Genomic DNA, 21,918 nt, shown 5'->3' on the forward strand with positions numbered 1-21,918 from the left:
CACGTGACATCCGGATTTGATGTATAATGTTCGGAGACGCCGCCATACTGCCCAGTAACGCTACTGGGTTAGCCGAGTGGCTTGTTCCCCATATGCTGTAGCATAAATCGAAGTAAGGCCAGTCAAATCTCCCACTGCCGCTCCTTCCGTTGTGATCCAGCACTTGGTGAATTTTTTTCTTTTATTATCTTTTATTATTTTATTACATAGCTTACTGATGACTTGCGCTTTCTCTCTCGAGAAACCACGCTGTTGCTTTTCTATTTTTATTTGCTCATAAACTACCACATCACGTACCGTTCCACTGAGCAGGCGAGCGATCTCAGCTTCAGCGTGGATAGTAAGGATCTCCGTGGTCTCGACTTGTGTCCAGTTTGCGCACATTTCTGCTTGTTTCATTTTAGGTTCTTTTGTATACGAACACTCTCTGCGTTTAAAACACCGACTAGCTCTTCTGGCACTGCAGGGTTGTACTAGTGAAAAAACAAGCTCTAGAAGTCACACGATAACTACGTCATCACTACGTCACATCCGTTACGGCATTAGTTTTGGCTTTTGTTCACACACCGCTCGTCCCGGGTCAAACCCCGCAATGTTACTAGGTCCCGACCCGGGTTCAATTCGGTAATCATTCCCGGGACGTGGTTGCTTTCACACAGAAGGCGACCCGGGAATGTTCCGGGAATATTGCGGGTCCGACGTGCAGTGTGAAAGGGGCTCAAGTGATCAAGAGTAAAAAATAAAAATTTGACCTCCTCCCAACAGGGAAACCACCAACAATCAGAAAGCATACGTATACAGTATGATGTCATCATGGCTTTGTAATCAAATAATGTGGTTATAATGGAAGTCAATGGGGCAAAAACAGCCACGAGGAGTCAATGTGGGAGGAAAAAAATGAAATCTAATGCTGCACAAAAACGAACAATGCATCAAATCTAATGTTGTTTCAAATTTTTGACATGTCCAAGACTGCGATAAGAGGTTAAAAAAAATCCAGTCCACAATAAGCTTATATTGAAAATAGTCATTTTGTGTATTTTTCCCCCCAAATCAGTGACAATCATTTATGAACTTGGCAATTAAAGAGTAAAAATCTTTTGCTTTGATCGTACGAGCCTTTCCTGCCTACACGCAGCGTCCTCTGAGCTACCCAGAGCTCTTCATCATCACCACTCCGTCTGAACCTCGCCGTAGAAAAGTTCCTGGAGTCCGCGCAGTGGCACTACAGAGATGCCCGTCGCGTAGCAACCAGCTAACGCCATCCAGGATCTGGCTTTTCAACCCGCAAAACCAACTATTTGTCCCTCTGACCACGACAACTGACTACCAGCCAAGCAACGCCGTGCTAGTATAACCCCTACTGTTCGGACCGGGACTCGAACTTGGGTCCGCTGGCGTGAGAGTCAGACGCTCTAACAAGGAGGCTAAAGGCTGCAACCTCTAGCGTCAGTCGCTAGAGCGTCTCTTGAGGTCAGAGGAGTGAGGTTTACTCGCACAGCAACTACTAGCTGGCCTCCGTTACACTAGGAGGAACCCATGCTCGTAGGAGCATTCAAACGCCAGTACATGACTCTTCATTCTAGCTGAACTGGTAAAAATCATTAAGCGAACAAACTAAGGTTGACGTGCTAGTATATTGATTCTCAGGTTGTGGCTAAGAAATCATTGGGACTTCACTCCTTTCCATTAAAAAACATCCCTTTCCCAGTAACTGTATGAATGTGTGTCTTTGTTAGTTTGTGTGTGTGTTTAGAATAGGTCAATAAACTTTTGTTTACCTTTTTCATACAAGTGTCTTTGGCTATGTGTTTATAAGTTATTGCCTCAAACTGATCGATCGTGTTACCTAAGCTCACAAACTGAACATAAAATTTATATTATTGTTCATTTGTTGTTGGATAAGTGTGTCTGTGTAGTGCAGTGGTGTGTATTAGTAGTTTTGGTGTATTCTCGCGGTGTGTGTGTGGGGGAGTTAGCATTTGTGAAGCATTTGTTTGGTCATTGCTACGTTTGTGAGTGAACGTGTTTGTTGGGGGGTGTTCCCAGCTGCTTTCAATAAGGATACTCAGGTGAGTATAAATGGCGTTGATAGTACGCGGCAGCCCACGTGGGAAGCCCGACGAGTGTAAAGACTTCAACTCTTCCCTGTGCAAGACCGACGAGTGTAAAGACTTCAACTCTTCCCTGTGCAACTCCTCCCGAGCAAGGACCCCGACAAGGCACTTGAGTATCATTTTTCCTTTTCATTATTTGTTTCATTTTCATTATTTGTGTTCAGTTTTCTTATTTCTATCTGGCCTTTTCTCTGATCTGTATTCACCATGTGCTTTCAAATCTCTACTATTACTACTAGAACTCCTAAATCATGCTCTGTACGCGAGACGCCGCAATCCTAATAATTTGCGCATTCTACAGAAATCCTCTGCTACTTTACTCTCTATCCCAATTGGTCTCTGGAATTGCCAGTCTGCTGTAAACAAAGCAGACTTTATTTCATCTATTGGGACTCATTCTCAGCTCAGCCTCATGGCCCTAACTGAGACCTGGATCAAACTAAAGGACACTGCCACTCCTGCAGCCCTCTGATTTTACTTTTTCACACACCCCTCTGCCTATTGGGAGGGGTGGGGGTACTTGGTTTGCTTATCTCAAATGATTGGAAATTTGATCCTATCCAATCTCTATCGGCCAGTTCATTTGAATCGCACTCAATCACTGTTACTCACCCTGTTAAAATCCATGTGGTAGTGGTCTATCGTCCTCCAGGTCACCTCGGTAACTTTATGGAGGAGTTGGATGTTTTACTTTCTAGCTTCCCTGAGGATGGCACTCCACTGATTCTGCTTGGTGACTTCAACATCCATCTTGATAAACACCTAGCCACAGACTTCCCCACTCTACTGACTTCATTTGACTTTAAATTAGTATCTACTACGGCTACTCATAAATCAGGTAACCAATTAGACCTCGTCTACACACGCAACTGCTCTACGGACAACACTTTAGTTACTCCATTACACACCTCAGACCACTTTCTCATCACTCTTAACCTTATACTGACTCCTGACACAACACACACTCCTACACAGATTAGCTTTCAGTGTAATCTACGCTCACTCTCTTCCTCTTGCCTATCCACTATGGTTTCATCTTCACTCCCTCCACCTGCTCAGTTCTCAGTACTGGACACTAACAGTGCTACTGACACTGTTTGCTCCACTCTAACATTCCTCTTAGACAGTTTTTGCCCCCTTTCATCCAGACCAGCCCGCCCCACCCCATCTGCCCCCTGGCTGTCTGATGTTCTCCGTGAGCATCGCTCTGGACTCAGGGCGGCAGACAGGAAATGGTGGAAATCTAAAAACTATACTGACCTTACCTTGTATCAGTCTCTTCTCTCTTCTTTCTCTACAAATGTCTCCACTGCTAAAACAACATACTACCACAATAAAATCAACAAATGCTCTGACTCTCGCAAACTCTTTAAAACATTCTCCTCTCTCCTTTGTCCTCCTCCTCCCCCTCCTTCATCAACTCTTACAGCTGATGACTTTGCATCATTTTTCACAAACAAAACATCTCTCATCAGCAACCAGTTCTCCTCACCACAAACTGACACGCACATCTCAACAACTAACACAAATACGCTTCCATCCTTCTCTATTATGTGAGACCTGTGTGAGACCCATGAGTGCAAATTTTAGCAGGCAACCTTGCCAAAATAACACACATTTTACCCCCCAAACGCCATTTTTTCCCTGGAGAACCTATTGTTTAGGGCTAGTAGTTGGCGGGTTTTGTTGTAAAAACTTGGCAACCCTGTCTGCATGCGTGCTGGAATCAGGCTGGAATACACAATCTTTGCCGGTGTTGTAAAAAAAATTAAATAATTTAATGATACACAGAGTAATTACCCAACATGATCATCATTTCTGAGAGAAATTGTGAAGGTGAATGCATATACAAACAAGCTCTCCGTTTAGGATTCGATCAAATATAATCCAAGCCCCTTTGATGACGGATGATTATGTTACTGTTAATCATCTGTCCGTCATCGTCTAAAGCCCGCCCTGATGATTTCATTGGTCCAAACAGTTTCTGTTCGGGGATAATCACTCCTCTATGGAGCGAGACCATACCGAACTGCCCGACCTAAAAATGTTGTGGGCTGGGCTAAGTTCGGCTGGCATCCAGGCTACCCCTTCAGGTCATTTCTTCTTCAATCACTCCTGCACTCACTCACATTGTCAACACCTCTCTTCACACGGGAAACTTTCCCACAGCATTTAAGCAGGCTCGGGTAACCCCACTGCTTAAGAAACCCTCTCATAATCCAGCACTTTTAGAAAACTACAGACCGGTATCCCTTCTGCCTTTCATTGCAAAGACCCTTGAGCAAGTTGTGTTTAATCAACTCTCTGTGTTTCTTGAACAGAACAAACTCCTGGACAACAACCAATCCAGCTTCAAAAGCGGCCACTCGACTGAGGCTGCCTTGCTCTCGGTAACTGAGGCACTGAGACTGGCAAAAGCAGCTTCCAAAACCTCAGTGCTCATCCTGCTGGATCTGTCTGCTGCTTTTGACACAGTTAACCACCAGATCCTCCTGTCAACACTTAAGAAGACGGGGATCTCAGGAACTGCTCTCCAGTGGTTCAGGTCTTACCTCTCTGGTAGGTCCTACAGGGTGTCATGGAGAGGTGAAGTGTCTAAGTCCCATCATCTAGCTACTGGGGTTCCCCAGGGCTCAGTGCTTGGACCACTTCTCTTCTCCATATACATGTCCTCATTAGGCTCTGTCATTCAGAAACACGGCTTCTCCTTTCACTCCTATGCTGATGACACTCAACTCTACTTCTCATTTCAACCAGATGATCCTACAGTCAGTGTTCATATCGCTGGCTGTCTGACAGACATTTCTGACTAAATGAAGGAGCATCACCTTCAACTCAATCTTGCAAAGACAGAATTACTTGTTGTCTCAACCAACCCAGCACTTCATCAAAATTTCTCCATTCAGCTTGGTTCATCGACCATAACTCCATCAAGGACAGCCAGGAACCTTGGAGTTGTGATTGATGACCAGTTAAACTTCACTGACCACATTACTGCAACAGCCCGGTCCTGCAGATTTGCTTTATACAACATTAGAAAGATTAGACCTTTCCTATCAGAACAGGCTGCACAACTCCTGGTTCAAGCTCTTGTTCTCTCCAGACTGGATTATTGTAATGCTCTTCTGGCTGGGCTTCCAGCATGCACTATCAAACCCTTGCAGCTGATCCAGAATGCAGCGGCGAGAGTGGTCTTTAATGAGCCGAAGAGAGCGCATGTTACGCCTCTCTTCATCAGACTGCACTGGTTGCCAATGGCTGCTCGCATCAAATTCAAGGCACTGGTTCTCGCCTACAAAACAACCACTGGCTCTGCACCAATATACCTAAACTCGCTTGCTCAGACTTACACACCCTCCAGCAGCTTGCGTTCTGCGAGTGAGCGACGCATTGTGGTTCCATCCACATAGGGGCTAGATAGTGGGCTCGTGACTCGTTCGCACTTTATCATCTTGATTTTAAAGAAAGACGATGCGAATTTGCCTTCTTTGGTTTTATTTACACACATGACATGAAATAAGATACGGTCAACAGAAAGTTGTCTCCCGCTACTTGCGCCTTCCAACCATCACAAACAAGCCCCCGTGACCGTGAATAACCAATTCGAAATAACAAGAATTAACACACTTACAGGTAGTATCAAGTAGCAAGACTTTCAGGGCATCATGCGTATGTGCAAGAGCTCTTGTACCTCTCACTTTACCTCTGCCACTAATGTACTGCAAATTTATATAGTGTACCAGTAGGTTTCTGTCAAAGGAATAGTTCACTCAAAAATTCAAATTCTCTCATAATGTACTCATGCTCATGTTATTCCAAACGCTGCTGGCTTCTTTCTTGGGCATAACAATCTCCCAAAGAGAACTTAAAGGGGGGGTGAAACACTCAGTTTCAGTCAATCTCATGTCAATCTTGAGTACCTGTACAGTCCCTGACAAAAGTCTTGTCGCTTGTGTACAAATTGACCTAAAGTGCCGCTGAAATATATGTCTAATCAAGATTTTTTTTACAAGAAATGGCTCATTTTAATCCCACCAGCTTTTGTGATAATGTTTCAGTGAAAAACTAAACTTTCAAAAAGTATTCTAATATTCACAGCTTGGTAAAGCCCATTGAGTCAATTTTTGCAAAGACATAAGTTTTGTCACCTTGTAATATGAGCTTCACCTGTGACTAATAATGGATCAATTAGGTCTCAAGTGTGTATAAAAAGAACCCCATTACGCTAGACCTGCACATCAACTGCAACTAGACCTCTGCAAACATGCCTAAGATTCACCCCGAGACTAAAGTCTTGATTATAATGAGGCTGAAGACCAGATCCACTGCTGATGTGGCAGACACCTTCAATGTGTCTCAGCGTCAAGTTCAGAGGATAAAAAAAAGATTTGAAGAGACTGGAGACGTTTTTGACAAGCCCAGGTCAGGCAGACCCAGCAAGACAACTGCTCGAGAGGACTGTTTGTTGGCTCGAAAATCCAAGGCCAGCCCATTTTCCACTGCAGCAGAGCTCCACGAGACCTGGTCACCTGAAGTCCCTGTGTCAACCAGAACAGTTTGTCGGATTCTGTCTCGAAATTGCCTCCATGGTCGAATCAGTGCCCAGAAGCCAGCACTAAACAAAAGACAATTGAAAAACCGTGTGGCATTTGCCAAGGCCCACAGCCTGCTAAAAGGATGGACGCTGGAAAAGTGGCAGAAGGTGGATTTTTCAGATGAATCTTCTGTTGAATTACACCACAGTCGCTGCAAATATTGCAGGAGACCTACTGGAGCCAGAATGGATCCGAGATTCACCCAGAAAACAGTGAAGTTTGGTGGCGGAAAAATCATGGTCTGGGGTTACATCCAGTATGGGGGTGTGCGAGAGATCTGCAGGGTGGAAGGCAACATCAATAGTCTAAAATACCAAGAAATCTTAGCTACCTCTTATTCCCAACCATCAAAGAGGCCAAATTCTGCAGCAGGACGGTGCTCCATCGCATACTTCCATCTCCACATCAAAGTTCCTCAAGGCGAAGAAGATCAAGATGCTCCAGGATTGGCCAGCCCAGTCACCAGACATGAACATCATTGAGCATATGTGGGGTAGGAGGAAAGAGGACGCATGGAAGACGAAACCAAAGAATATTGATGAACTCTGGGAGGAAGACTGCTTTCTTAGCTATTCCTGATGACTTCATCAATAAATTGTATGAATCCTTGCCAAACCGCATGGATGCAGTCCTTCAAGCTCATGGAAGTCATACAAGATATTAAATTTGGATCTCACAGCACCACAACTTAATTTGCTGACATATTTTTGTATTTGCTGTAAATTTGTTCAATTTCTGTATAGGCGACAAAACTTTTGTCTTGCCAAAATTTGACCTTTCCGTCTTGATTAAATGATAAATATTTTTTCTGTAAACATTATTTATTTCAGTGCATTAAACATCATTTGGGAGGGTTTTAGCTTTTCATATGAGCTATTTCTAACACCAATTAATTAATTAAAAGTCAGGTTAATATCAGGTATTTCTAGAAAATAGATAAGCGACAAGACTTTTGTCAGGGACTGTAGAGTAGTATTGCATCCTTCATATCTCCGAAAAGTCTTTAGTTTTGTTATATTTATTAAAGAAATATGGGCTGTACTGAGTCTTTCCGGAAAAAAAACAGAGCGCCTGGAGGTGTATCGTGTGGGCGGAGCTAAAGAACGACGAGCACGCACAAAGCTGTGACGTCCTCGAGCGTGGAGAAGAAAACACTACCCTATATAAACCATGGCTATCAATCAGATTCAACTAATACAGATATGATCCAGAATCAGATCCAGAGGATGAAATAAATTGAACAGGAGAAACAGCAGCAACAGGACGTCCGTCTCTGTGGTATGGACTGTATTTAGTGGCCTGTCAACATTTGTGTGTGTTTATGATGACATGATGATGGTTTATGGACTATTGTATGCGACTAAACCTTAGCAGTAGCAAGCGAAACGGTTTTGCACGTCAGACTAGTGTAACGTTATACAGAGAACAACAATGGAGTAACCGTTAGAGCATTTGAATGACGAAGCACGCTTTGTGAGAACGCTAGGTTTATGTTTGGGTGGTTTTACAATAAACAGACTGACACCTATAGTGGTCAGCTAAACAAATGTATTTAAACACACACCATAGATCGCATGCTCCATTGATAAATTAACTAACGTTATACACGATCGTGTTGTTTACTGATGTTTACTCACGCGACGATAGTCAACAGCGTAGACATTTGAAGCAGTTTAACTCACCGCCTGCTTCCAAAGCACGACCGGGAACCTTTATTGCTGGGACCGCTCCGTCAAAAACACACTTCTTTGGTAACTTGATTTCGTGAAGTCCTGTGACAGCAGTGACCGTGGAGATACACTTTTGCGACACGACTGAAGCGTGATGTTGTGACGCTTCCCGTCATTTCTGCGTTCAAATCGGTTCAAATGCAGCGCTGCCTTCCCGGAATGCTGTGCTGAAGCGTTGAAGTCGCTTGACATCACCCATAGGAATAAAGTGGAGCGCGGCACGACAGACGTGTTGCACGGACAAGTGAATCTGCACCTTGAGAGCAGTGTTTATGGGCGTGCATTTACTCTCTCACCTCAGTCACGCGCGCACGCACCATTCCGGGAGAAAACCCCGTACGGCCCATACAAGGACCTTCCCCTCTGTCGACGTCAAGCCGACCCATACTCGAAAAAAACTCTCCGAAATTTGTGAGAAACCGGAATTTTTGACACAGAAATACTCCATCAAACGTCCAACATTAGTTTTTAAAGCCCCACTTGGCTACTTTTGCTCTCGGGGTCCCCCTAAAGTTTGGAAAAAATAATGTCCTCAACTACTGTCGTAAGCTCAGTCATCCTACAACAGGGGATGCCATCGCGCGTGCATTTGTTGACATGACAACCCTGATAGCCCTGAACTAGTGATGCGCGGTTCGTCTCATAACCCGCGGACCCCGTATGTCTATTTAATGGTCGCGGGTGCGCGGCGTGTTGTAAAAATATATACAGTGGTACGGTGCGGGCCAAATAACTTCATAAAAGCGTCCCGCGGGTCGGTGCAGCACTAACAGTTCCCCTGAACAGTTCTTCTGGCGGCACGTGTGAAATGTCTTCATCCCAGGTAACGTTACAGTCAGTGGCATATGTTTCAGCATGTCATATGAATATAATTTCATGGGTTTTATTTTTTTCAAACGCCAAATAATCACGATGCTCACGTTTACAAGCCAGCGTCATTATAGTAGTCTATTGGTTACCGTTTTACAGAATCTATATGATACTTCAGTTCAATGTTTGAGTGGTAGGTAATCACCGTAACAAGCAGGACAGCATCGGTCGGGCACGCCTCCTTCAGCTCACGCCGACGAGCAAACCCTGGTCACATGTTGATCCTCGTCCTGCCTTTAATCCCATCATTTTTTCATTTCCTCTTATTGCTTTCCTCCAACAAAACCTTTTCTTTCTTATTTGTCTGTGCTGCTTCGGACATGACTATATTATCCGACGAACAAAGTTGGGCTCGCACCTCCGAATGTAAGGAAGTGTGTGTGTTGGTGGAAGTGACGTATATGCCGTAAAGCAGTCGAATTTTGTAGTTCTTTTCTTTTTCTCGGGTTACTACCCGAAACCCGAAGTTTAAAAGTACGATTAAAAACGATACAGACCCCATCAGGCTATGGCAGACGTGTCATTCAACCTATTGTAAGTCGATTTATCATCACAAGAGTCTTAAAAAATATATTATGAAGGTTGAAAAGTTACCTAGTGCTGCTTTAAAACTTTGTCTATGTTTAGGATGGGAATCCAAGTCTTTAACAGTGTAAAAAGCTCAGTATGCATGAAACAGCGTTTCACCGTCCCTTTAAGTTCACACTTGGCATGTTTGGTTGGATTAAAGCGAACCCTCCCATATGGAAAAGTCTTGCTAAAAACATATGTGATTCTTATATGTTCCAACAGAAAACTATAAGGATCATATATGCTGCAAAAACCACATATACAAATTGTACAATATTCATGTATTTTCAATCATATATGTCCTACACTGTAAAAAAAATATATGCTGGATCGTGTTAAATACAACCCCTGCAAATCAGTGAGATTTTACTTTAGTAAATAAATTAGCAAGTAAAATGAATAAAAAGGGGTAACCCTAATGCAAAAAAAAAAAAAAAAAAAAAAAAAAAAAATATATATATATATATATATATATATATATATATATATATATATATATATATATATATATATATATAAATATATATATATATACACACACACACATACACACACATACAGTTAACAATAACACAAGTCAAGCACACTGGCATGTTCCTACATATTTAGCAAAGAGCTGTAACTGAAAAGTGCACCGACATTATTGTTAATAAAACAGTTTTACAGGTTTTTAAATTGAGCAAAAACACATCAAATAACAACTAATTTTAACATTTAACCTCCTTTAAATCAGAAGTAAAGCATGATGGGAAGTAGAAATTTGTTGTAACTCATTCTGTAAAAGTGTTTATGTGTGTGTACATGCATTCACATTAATATGGGAAATTCAATATACAGTAACGCTACACAATAAAGGATACAACTTAATGGATATTACATGTAATACTATTTATATCTTAATTACTAAATATTGTATGTGTTCAAATATAGCCATATTTTATAAATATAGTCAATATGCATACATTATACCTTTATTTAACCAGAAAAGACTCATTGAGATTAAAAATCTCTTTTCCAAGAGTGTCCTGGCCAAGAGAGGCAGCAGCACATTTAACAAGGTTTCAGACATAAAAACATATAACATATGACATCAACATATAACAATTTGTACAAATAATAAATAATTATAAAGTCATAAGAAATCAGAATTTCACATATTATCGCAAACGATAAACAACGGCAACGATCTTCCGTCATAATTGGGTCAGTCATAACATCTACAGCCAGTATGTGTAGCTTCCATGTTTTTTAAAAGTAATTTAAAAGCAACTAATGAAACCGGCTCCTTAAGATTCAGCACATTTTGCAGCTGATTCCAAGTGCAGGGTGCCGCATACTTAAAAGCCCCTTTTCCCAATTCTGTCCGGACTTGAGGGACAGATAATAAAAATAAGTCCTCAGAACGAAGACAATATCTTCCTGTACCTTTCTTTTTGATGTAAGATTGGAGGTATGGGGGAAGCAGACCAAGAATTGCCTTGTAGATAAAAATGTACCAATGATTAAGTCTACGGGAGGACAATGCAGACCAGCCAACCCGATCATACAAAGAACAGTGATGAGTAAGTGCTCTAGAGTTTGTGATAAACCTAAGAGCTCCATGATAAACAGAATCCAACAGTTTCAAGCTTGTGATGGAAGCATTCATGTATATAACATCGCCATAGTCCAGCACTGACAAGAAAGTGGCAGAAACAAGCCTCCTTTTTGACTCAAAGGAAAAACATGACTTGTTTCTAAAATAAAAACCCAATTTCAGCTTTAGTTTTTTTACCAACTGTTGAATATGAGGTTTAAAAGAGAGTGAATCATCAATTAGGATACCAAGATACTTGAATTTAGAGACAGACTCAATCTCGGAGCCCTGAGAAGTAGTGATGGGTAAAAGGTTCTGTGACTTTGATTTTGCATTTGAGAACAACATAAGTTTTGTTTTGTCGTTATTCAAAACAAGCTTTAAATCGAATAAGGTACGTTGTACAGTATCAAAAGCAAGTTGAAGGCGACAAAGAGCTTGGTTTGGAGTTGATGCAGAGCAGTATATCACAGTATCATCGGCATAGAAATTAAAATTTGCGTTGGAGACATTTTGATCCAGATTGTTGATATATAAAATAAATAAAAGTGGTCCCAGCACTGACCCCTGGGGCACACCCTTGGTTATACTAAGAGGGCTGGAGGTTAAACCATCTACCTGTACACACTGGGATCTACCAGATAGATAGTTTTCAAACCAGCAAACAGTTTGTCCTGACAACCCGACACTGAGGAGTCTTTGTTTTAATATTGCATGATCCACAGTATCAAAAGCCTTCGATAGGTCAATGAAAAGAGCTGCACAATGTTGTTTTTTATCTAAACAGTCAATAAAATCATTTACTACTTTTAGGGCTGCTGTAGTTGTGCTGTGTTTTTGACGAAAACCTGATTGAAAATTAGACAGAATATTGTTAATAGTTAGAAACTCTTTCAATTGTTCGTTTACCAGAGTTTCCATAACCTTGGCCAGAACAGACAGTTTCGAGATGGGTCTGTAATTATTTAAATCAGTCGGATCGCCTCCTTTTAACAGAGGAAGTACAAATGCAGATTTCCATATAAGTGGAATTTCATTCGTGTCCAGAGAAAGATTAAAAAGATAAGTTAAAGGCGGTGCAATAAAATCAGATGCTAACTGTAGAAAATAAGGCTCCAAGTTATCAGGACCAGGCGATTTTCTAATGTCTAAAAGTGTGAGTGCTCTATGTACTTCCGAAACTGCAAGTACATTGCAGTAGCTATATTAAAAAAGGCTTTAGTTTCCTTTATTCCTTTATATTTCCTTTAATATAGGCTATTTTGCATATAATTGCAGTATATTCCCATATATTTGTTTCGTAATGTTCCAGCCATACAAACTATTTGTTAACAGCAATATCAGCAATATTTAAAAAATAATAATTAAACACTCACTCTAAGCGTTAGGCTTAGACGATGAAGATATCTGTAACAAAAATAGCCTTAGTTCTGTCATCGCAAACTGCGCATGCGTCAACGCGCCGCGGCCAGGCGGAAATCAATCGCGGGTTCATTTGTCTCCGTGATATGATTGCCTCCCAGCGGGACCGCGAATTGTCAAGCTCCAGGTAAGATTTGTGTTTGTCATGTCGTTCTCAATGCAAATGTTAACTTATTTAATGGCAAGATTTGCTAAAAGATTTGTAAATTGTTTGTTTCTGTTATCATGTCGGTGCCACAGCCTTAGTGTTAGGTAACGTTAAGCCTAATTATGCTGCGCGCACGTGCAAAAATTAAATTACAAGTATTTAATGTGCAAAAACAAGTGAAAAATGCTTATATTTGTATTAAAGTTATTAAACTATATGATTGGTCTCATCATTTGTTAGTCCCTTTGAATAAAAGTGTCTGCTAAATGATCAAATGTAAAAAACAACTATTCTAGTTGTTTAACTATGTCATTTGATAACTAAGTTAAACCCTAAAGCTCATGGTTTGCATAGATTACGTTATACAACGATTGTGTGTGACAGTGAAAGCTGTGTGACACTGACAAAAAGCAAAAGTTAGAATAAATGTAATGTGATTTGTTTACCGGTATGTTCCTTTTGTGATCATTAATAGTCTATTTTGTGCCAATTCACTTTAAAAGAGTTAATGTTTTAGTGAACTTGAGTTTTTTTTAAATTGCCCTAATGTAGTTAAAATATAGCTAAAATATAAACTTCTATCATTTGCATTCATGTAACTGCAACATATATGAATCTAAATGATGTACAATATTACAATTTTGTAATAGAAAGTAAGTAACTGTATAAGAATATATTGTTATACTGAAAAAAACATTATAATGAAACGTGTTTCTAATATTCCTGTATGTAAATGGGGTGGTCAAGAAGATTTTCTTTTTCTTCCACAGAAAGATCTTCATGAAAACATTTGAAGACCACGCAAGAAGAACAGGTTCAGCCACAGACTGTTTCATCCCATGAGGACTGGTTCAGTTCTGAAGCGGAAGTGTTGAAGAAGTTTATGTAATCTGAGTTGTAAGACTTGAACTAATGTTAACAAATGAGACTTTATTGTAATGTATTAACTAACATGAACTAACAATGAGCAATACATTATTACAGTATTTATTAAACTTTGTCAATTTTTTACCTTTAGTTCACCCAATAACTGACATTGACACCCACGTTCATTTATTTTCAGAACACAACAAATAAAGCTTTAATATGTGTACTATAATTACTATATGAAATAAGTTAATATAGTAATTGATATAGATACTGATATAGATATCCATATTTATAACCTTATTGACTAAAATAACCAGCTCATGGCAGACGACTTGCGTCCAGAGAGTGACCTGAGTGATGCGATGTAGGATTAGCGTAAGCTTCAACGTCTCTCTGGGCAACAAAATCAAGCGCTTCTCTTTTATCGAATCCTCTTTAAATTCAAATTCGTGACCAGTGTTTTGTTTTCCTCTATTCTCTGCATAACCGCATTCATCAATTCATCATGCTTCAGGTCAGAGGTCACTCTTTTGGCGTAAGTAGACACGCACGGTTGACTGCCGGAAGATATTTTAGTCTAAAGTCAAAAATATTTTTCTAATAAAAAATGCATAGCTTCTCTTCAGAAGGCCTTTATTAAAAGATTTTTTTTAACATGTCCTGATAATTTACTCACCCGCATGTCATCCAAGATGTTCATGTCTTTCTTTCTTCAGTCGAAGAGAAATTCAGTTTTTTGAAGAAAATATTCCAGGATTTTTCATCATATAATGGTTTTTAGTTGCAACCAAAATACTGAAGGTCCAAATCAATGCAGTTCCACCTTCGTGTTTACAAAGCGCTCATGTGAAGACTAATACAAATGCCCTCTAGCCAATAAAAAAAAGATAAAACAACGATATTGGAGGATTTTGAAGTTGAAAATTGAGTGTTTTTGCTAAAGGGCGTTTATTAGTCTTCACATGAGCGCTTTGTAAACACGAGGGTGGGACTTCTGCCTACGTCTATGTGACCATTTACATGTCATTGTGTCATCCTTGGCACCTCGCAGAGCTGAGCAAGTTGAACAATTAAGGTTGAAAAGTATATTCATTTTTTTTAAATGACTGATCGTTTGACTAGATAAGACCCTATTCCTCATCTGGGATCACGCAGAGGCTATGAAGGCCATCGAAGCCCTTTGAAACGGCGTTGATCTGGACCTTTAACATTTTGGTTGCAACTGAAAAGCATTATATGATGAACAATCCTGGAATGTTTTCTTCAAGAAACTTAATTTCTTTTCCACTGAAGAAATAAAGACATGAACATCTTGGATGAGATGGGGGTGAGTAAATGATCAGTCAATTTTCATTTTGGGGTGAACTAATCCGTTCATTATCTTTGATTGATGGCCATGACAGTGTTCAGTGTATTTTGTTGTTGTTTTTTGGGGTTTTGTTTTTTTCCTGAGCAAAGTTCAGTTTGCTATCAAGTTGGAATTGTAAATTACTCATGTGGAGTATAATTTGATTATTTCATTTTGTGTTGAAATAAAAGTGTTTCCATCACAAATTTGTGTATGTCATTGATTGAAATCATATATGGTTAGTATATGCAGAGATGTTGTAATATTGACTGAAATCATGTATGATTATTATATATAGTTTATATGTATATTATATAAACTTGAAGAGCTAACACATCATTTCCCTATTAAAAAAATATGAAATCTGTATAAAATGCATATAAACAAATGACACAAAATATAAATAAATCCTATATGACTAGCATATGATTCAGTATAAGAACTTTATATGATTTGTATATGAATATCATGTATTTTCTACTAATACCATATAGCATTGCATACTGTTTACATGTAAAACTCATATAAGATTTTTGCAGGATTCATACATGACCCAAAAGTTTTCTGTGTGTTTTTTAGTATGAAATGGGCCATAAACGGTCTGATTTTGTGTATGACATATATGGGACTTACATTAAACATATAAGAAATATCTGACTGATTTAAGTAAGGAACATATATGGTCGCTATATATGAACCATATAGGTTTTTTTCATATGGGCTGGTGCGATTGCTCTGTTAGCGTGGTTCAATTGAGTAGGTGTGAATGCAGCCATCCGAACCCTGGTGCCGTTCAAATGAAATATGAACACAAAGCAGACCAAAGACATGTAAATAAACCAAAAAACTGGATTTTTTATTGAATGAGTGCACTCAAAAACATCCACTATGGTTTCACTACAGATGACTGTCTCCTCAAATAGTGCACTATTGACAGCTATAGGGGGCGATTTATATTATATAACGAGAATATACAACATTAATCCATTTTCCAAACCGTGTTTTTGTCTTACCCTGAATCATTATGGTGCACTTATAACAACTACAACTCTTTACAAGAAAGGTTGAATCATTATCACAAGGGGAGTCTGACTAGTTTACTTTTACTAATTTGGCAAAAATGCAATACACAAAAAACAGTGTGATTTCAACCACATCAACAACACCCCCCAAAAAACTGTATTCTGCTAACTGGTCAAAACTCTCCTCCTCACTACTGAGCACTTCCACCTAGCAATGTCCTAACCATCCAGTATAATCTGGACACTACAGAGCAAAAACGCTTAAAACACAGGTAACACTTTACCCAGAAGGGTCCAGAATTATACATTAGTTAAGCATAAATACACTAGCAATAAATTATGAACTTAATATGCAGTTAAACCAACAACTTAAGATATTAATTGCCACACATCCAATGTTCCTTAAAATGTTTATTAAGCACGCACACACACACACACACACACACACACACACACACACACACACACACACACACACACACACACACACACACACACACACACACACACACACACACACACACACACACACACACACACACACACACACACACACACACAGATTACATTTACATGGACAGCAGTAATCTAATTATTGAGCTTATTCTGAATAAGACAATATTCATATATATTAAGGTGTTTACATGACTTACTTTTTGAATAATTGGGTCACGCTCATAGGGTGACTTTGGCAGGTCTGTTATTGTAATGGGCTCAGGAAACCCGCTGTAACTTCACCTGCGTTGCTTTGCATTAAAAAGTATAAAAATCACTAGTTTTTATGTTTTATATACACTCACATTATTTTATTTTTGTAATATTATGTATTGTCTCTTTCAGTATTTATGAAGAGACTCTGCCCCTCTTTGCTCCTTCTTGACAGCCTACATTTAGAATAATAGCTTTGATTTAAAGGGGGGGTGAAACACTCAGTTTCAGTCAATCTTGAGTACCTATAGAGTAGTATTGCATTCTTTATATCTCCGAAAAGTCTTTAGTTTTATTATATTTATAAAAGAAATATGGGCTGTACCGAGTCTTTCCGGCAAAAAACGAGCGCCTGGAGGCGTATCGTGTGGGCGGAGCTAAAGAATGACGATCGCACACAAAGCGGTGACGTCCTCAAGCGTGGAGAAGAAAAGGCTACCCTAAATAAACCATGGCTATCAATCAGATTCAACTAGTATAGATATGATCCAGAATCAGATCCAGAGGATGAAATAAATTGAACAGGAGAAACAGCAGCAACAGGACGTCCGTCTCTGTGGTATGGACTGTATTTAGTGGCCTGTCAACATTTGTGTGTGTTTACGATGACATGATGATGGTTTATGGACTATTGTATGCGACTAAACCTTAGCAGTAGCAAGCAAAACGGTTTTGCACGTCAGACTAGTGTAACGTTATACATAGAACAACAATGGAGTAACCGTTAGCGCATTTGAATGACGAAGCACGCTTTGTGAGAACGCTAGGTTTATGTTTGGGTGGTTTTACAATAAACAAACTGACACCTATAGTGGTCAGCTAAACAAATGTATTTAAACTCACACCATAGATCGCATCCTCCATTGATAAATTAACTAACGTTATACACGATCGTGTTGTTTACTCACGCAACGATAGTCAACAACACAGACATTTGAAGCAGTTTTACTCACCGCCTGCTTCCAAAGCACGACCGGGAACCTTTATCGCTGGGACCGCTCCGTCAAAAACACACTTCTTTGGTAACTTGATTTCGTGAAGTCCTGTGACAGTAGAGACCGTGGAGATCCACTTTTGCAACACGACCGAAGCAATGTTGTGACGCTTCCCGTCATTTCTGCGTTCAAATCGGTTCAAATGCAGCGCTGCCTTCCCGGAATGCTGTGCTGAAGCGTTGAAGTCGCTCGACGTCACCCATTGGAATAAAGTGGAGCGCGGCACGACAGACGTGTTGCACGGACGACTGGATCTGCAGCTGAGCGAGTGTTTATGGGCGTGCATTTCCTCTCTCGCCTCAGTCACGCGCGCGCGCGCGCGCACCCTACCGGGAGAAGAGCCCGTACGGCCCATACAAGGACCTTCCGCTCTGTCGACGTCAAGTCGACCCATACTCGAAAAAAACTCTCCGAAACTTGTGAGAAACCGGAAGGAGTATTTTTGACACAGAAATACTCCATCAAACGTCCAACTTGGTGTTTGAAACTTTGTCTATGTTTAGGATGGGAATCCAAGTCTTTAACAGTGTAAAAAGCTCAGTATGCATGAAACAGCATTTCACCGCCCCTTTAATGATGAAAAAGGTTTAAAAATCGTGATTGTTTGGATTGTTTTTCCTGTCGTCGAGCCACAGCGTTCACTGAATGACCCATCTGGTTCGCGATTACAGATACAAACTTATTGTATTTTACTTTTACAACGAGCATAATAATTAGAACAAAAATAAAAAATATAAAGGACGCAGTGTTCAGAATGAACAGTCAAGCAAAACACACACCGCCCATAGCAGAGCGTTATAGCAACAACATTTCAGACTTACAGATACGTAAAAGATAAACGGGACTTTTCCGCCATTTGTTGTCTTGTACACGTGGTTATATTAATTATAATTCAAATTCTGTTTTATTGGCCACAATATTATTGATAGTTGTTGAAAGGGGCCCTTTTGATTAATTTTCAAAAAGAGCAGGGCTCGAACCCTCAAAGCCCTCCCCTTAGCACTAGTGTGTGCGTAACGTTATATGTGCTGTCACAAAATGCGGCGAAATCTCCGACACAGCGTTAATATTTAGATTAAGGTGTGTCCATGTCTGTAATGCTCTCCGATAATGAGACTAAAATAGGCATACTCCACGTGTCTTAAAGCAGCACTAGGTAACTTTTCAACCTTCATAATATATTTTCAAGACTCTTGTGATGATAAATCGACTTACAATAGGTTGAATGACACGTCTGCCATAGCTTTATGGGGTCTGTATCGTTTTTAATCTTACTTTTAAACTTAAGAACAAAAAGAACTACAAAATTCGACTGCTTTACGGCATATACGTCACTTCCACCAACACACACATGTGAACTCCTCCTGCAGTGTTCAGGGGAACTGTTAGTGCGGCACCAACCCGCTTTTATGAAGTTATTTGGCCCGCCCCGCACCACTGTATATATTTTTACAACCCACCCCGCACCCGCGACCATTAAATAGACATACGGGGTCCGCGGGTTATGAGACGACCCGCACATTACTAGTTCAGGGCTATCAGGGTTGTCATGTCAACAAACGCACGCGCGATGGCATCCCCTGTTGTAGGATGACAGCTCTTACGACAGTAGTTGAGAACATTATTTTTTCCCAACTGTAGGGGGACCCCGAGAGCAAAAGTTGCCAAGTGCTGCTTTAATCTGATTTGTGTTAAGTTCGTACGTAAGTACTCACTCACTCACTCACTCACTCACTCACTCACTCACTCACTCACACACTCACTCACTCACTCACTCACTCACTCACTCACTCACTCACTCACTCACTCACTCACACACTCACTCACTCACTCACTCACTCACTCACTCACTCACTCACTCACTCACTCACTCACACACACACTCACACACTCTCACTCACTCACTCACTCACTCACTCACTCACTCACTCACTCACTCACTGTTAAAGACTTGGATTCCTATCCTTAACATAGACAAAGTTTCAAACACTAAATTGGATGTTTGATGGAGTATTTCTGTGTCAAAAATACTCCTTCCGGTTTCTCACAAGTTTCGGAGAGATTTTTTCGAGTATGGGTCGGCTTGACGTCGACAGAGGGGAAGGTCCTTGTATGGGCCGTACGGGCTCTTCTCCCGGAATGGTGCGCGTGCGCGTGACTGAGGCGAGAGAGGAAATGCACGGCCATAAACACTGCTCTCAAGGTGCAGATTCACTCGTCCGTGCAACACTTCTGTCGTGCCGCGCTCCACTTTATTCCTATGGGTGACGTCGAGCGACTTCAACGCTTCAGCACAGCATTCCGGGAAGGCAGCGCTGCATTTGAACCGATTTGAACGCAGGAATGGCGAGAAGCGTCACAACATCACGCTTCGGTCGTGTTGCAATAGTGGATCTCCACGGTCTCTGCTGTCACAGGACTTCACCAAATCAACAAGAAGTGTGTTTTTGACGAAGACTGATTCTGGATCATATCTGTATTAGTTGAATCTGGCTAGCGTTACCATGGTTTATTTAGGGTAACGTTTTCTTGAAGGATGTCACCGCTTTCAGCATTCTCTCGTGCAGTAGCTGCGCGCTCGTCATTCTTTAGCTCCGCCCACACGATACGCCTCCAGGCACTCGTTTTTTCCGGAAAGACTCGGTACAGCCTATCTTTCTTTTATAAATATAATAAAACTAAAGACTTTTCGGAGATATGAAGGATGCAATACTACTCTATAGGTACTCAAGATTGACTGAAACTGAGCGTTTCACCCCCCCTTTAATCCAGCTCTGATTCTCATTCCGACACAGGAACACATGAGGGCTCAGCCAGATCCAATGGAAAATACTTTTTGAAGAAAGCACTCATTTTCTTCTCTTTAGTACTTTCTGAAAAAATAAGAAAATAAATATGTTATTAGATACATCACTAACCACAGAACTGAACAACTAGTTGTTGATGACGTTAAATGTGGTCGTCACTCCTGAAACTTTACAGTGTGTGTGTGGACATTGTAATATTGCATCTCAAATGCTCTGTTGACATTCACCTCCTGGGCCGTTCATTTCAGGAGAGGCATTCATGCCATCACTGACATCCACCTTCCGATCTTCTGCAGACACAGGTTCAGTGTCAGGCGCATCCAACGGGAAATACTTTTTGAAGAAAGCACTTATCTTGTCTTTAGTACTTTCTGAAAAAAGAAGAAAACAAATAACATGTTATTAGAAACATCACTAACTGCAGGTCAAAAATGAATAATTAGTCCAACATGAAGGCAAGGCAAGTTTATTTGTATAGCACATTTCATACCCAATGGCAATTCAAAGTGCTTTACATAGAAATTAATTAAAACAGTGGTAACAAATGCATGAGAAAAAAAGAATACCATATGGACGAATAAAAAATTAAAAATAAGCATAGTTAAAACAGTCGTAAAGATAATAATAATAATTCAAAAAAAAATAATAATTAAAAAAAATAAGATAAAATAAAATAAAATGGTCAGATCCACAATAATGGTCTGATGTAAAAATAAAACATTCTTCAGTTTACAGCCTACACACATGTACCATCTTTATTAGAACACCTCTCATTCATTTCTTTCTCAAACACGTTCATAACATCCATTTTGATCACTATTCCCTGATTTTTACTCAGAAACCTTGTTGTTAAACCCATACTCACTCATCATACCCTCCACAGATTTACACATACTCAGACCTTATTGTCAAATAAGAAAATAAATAAATGAAAATAAATTTCTGTTTGCATCTAATTTGTTCTGCACACACACAGTTCAGTAATTTACAGCCGTGACGACCACATTTACTCAAACTATACTCAGTGTGTACGGAACAGAACTGAACAACTAGTTGTTAATGACGTTAAATGTGGTCGTCCCTCCTGAAACTTTACAGTGTGTGTGTGGACATTGTAATGTTGACTCTCAAATGCTCTGT

This window comes from Pseudorasbora parva, chromosome 3 (assembly GCF_024679245.1).
Source record: "Pseudorasbora parva isolate DD20220531a chromosome 3, ASM2467924v1, whole genome shotgun sequence".
NCBI lineage: Eukaryota > Metazoa > Chordata > Actinopteri > Cypriniformes > Gobionidae > Pseudorasbora > Pseudorasbora parva.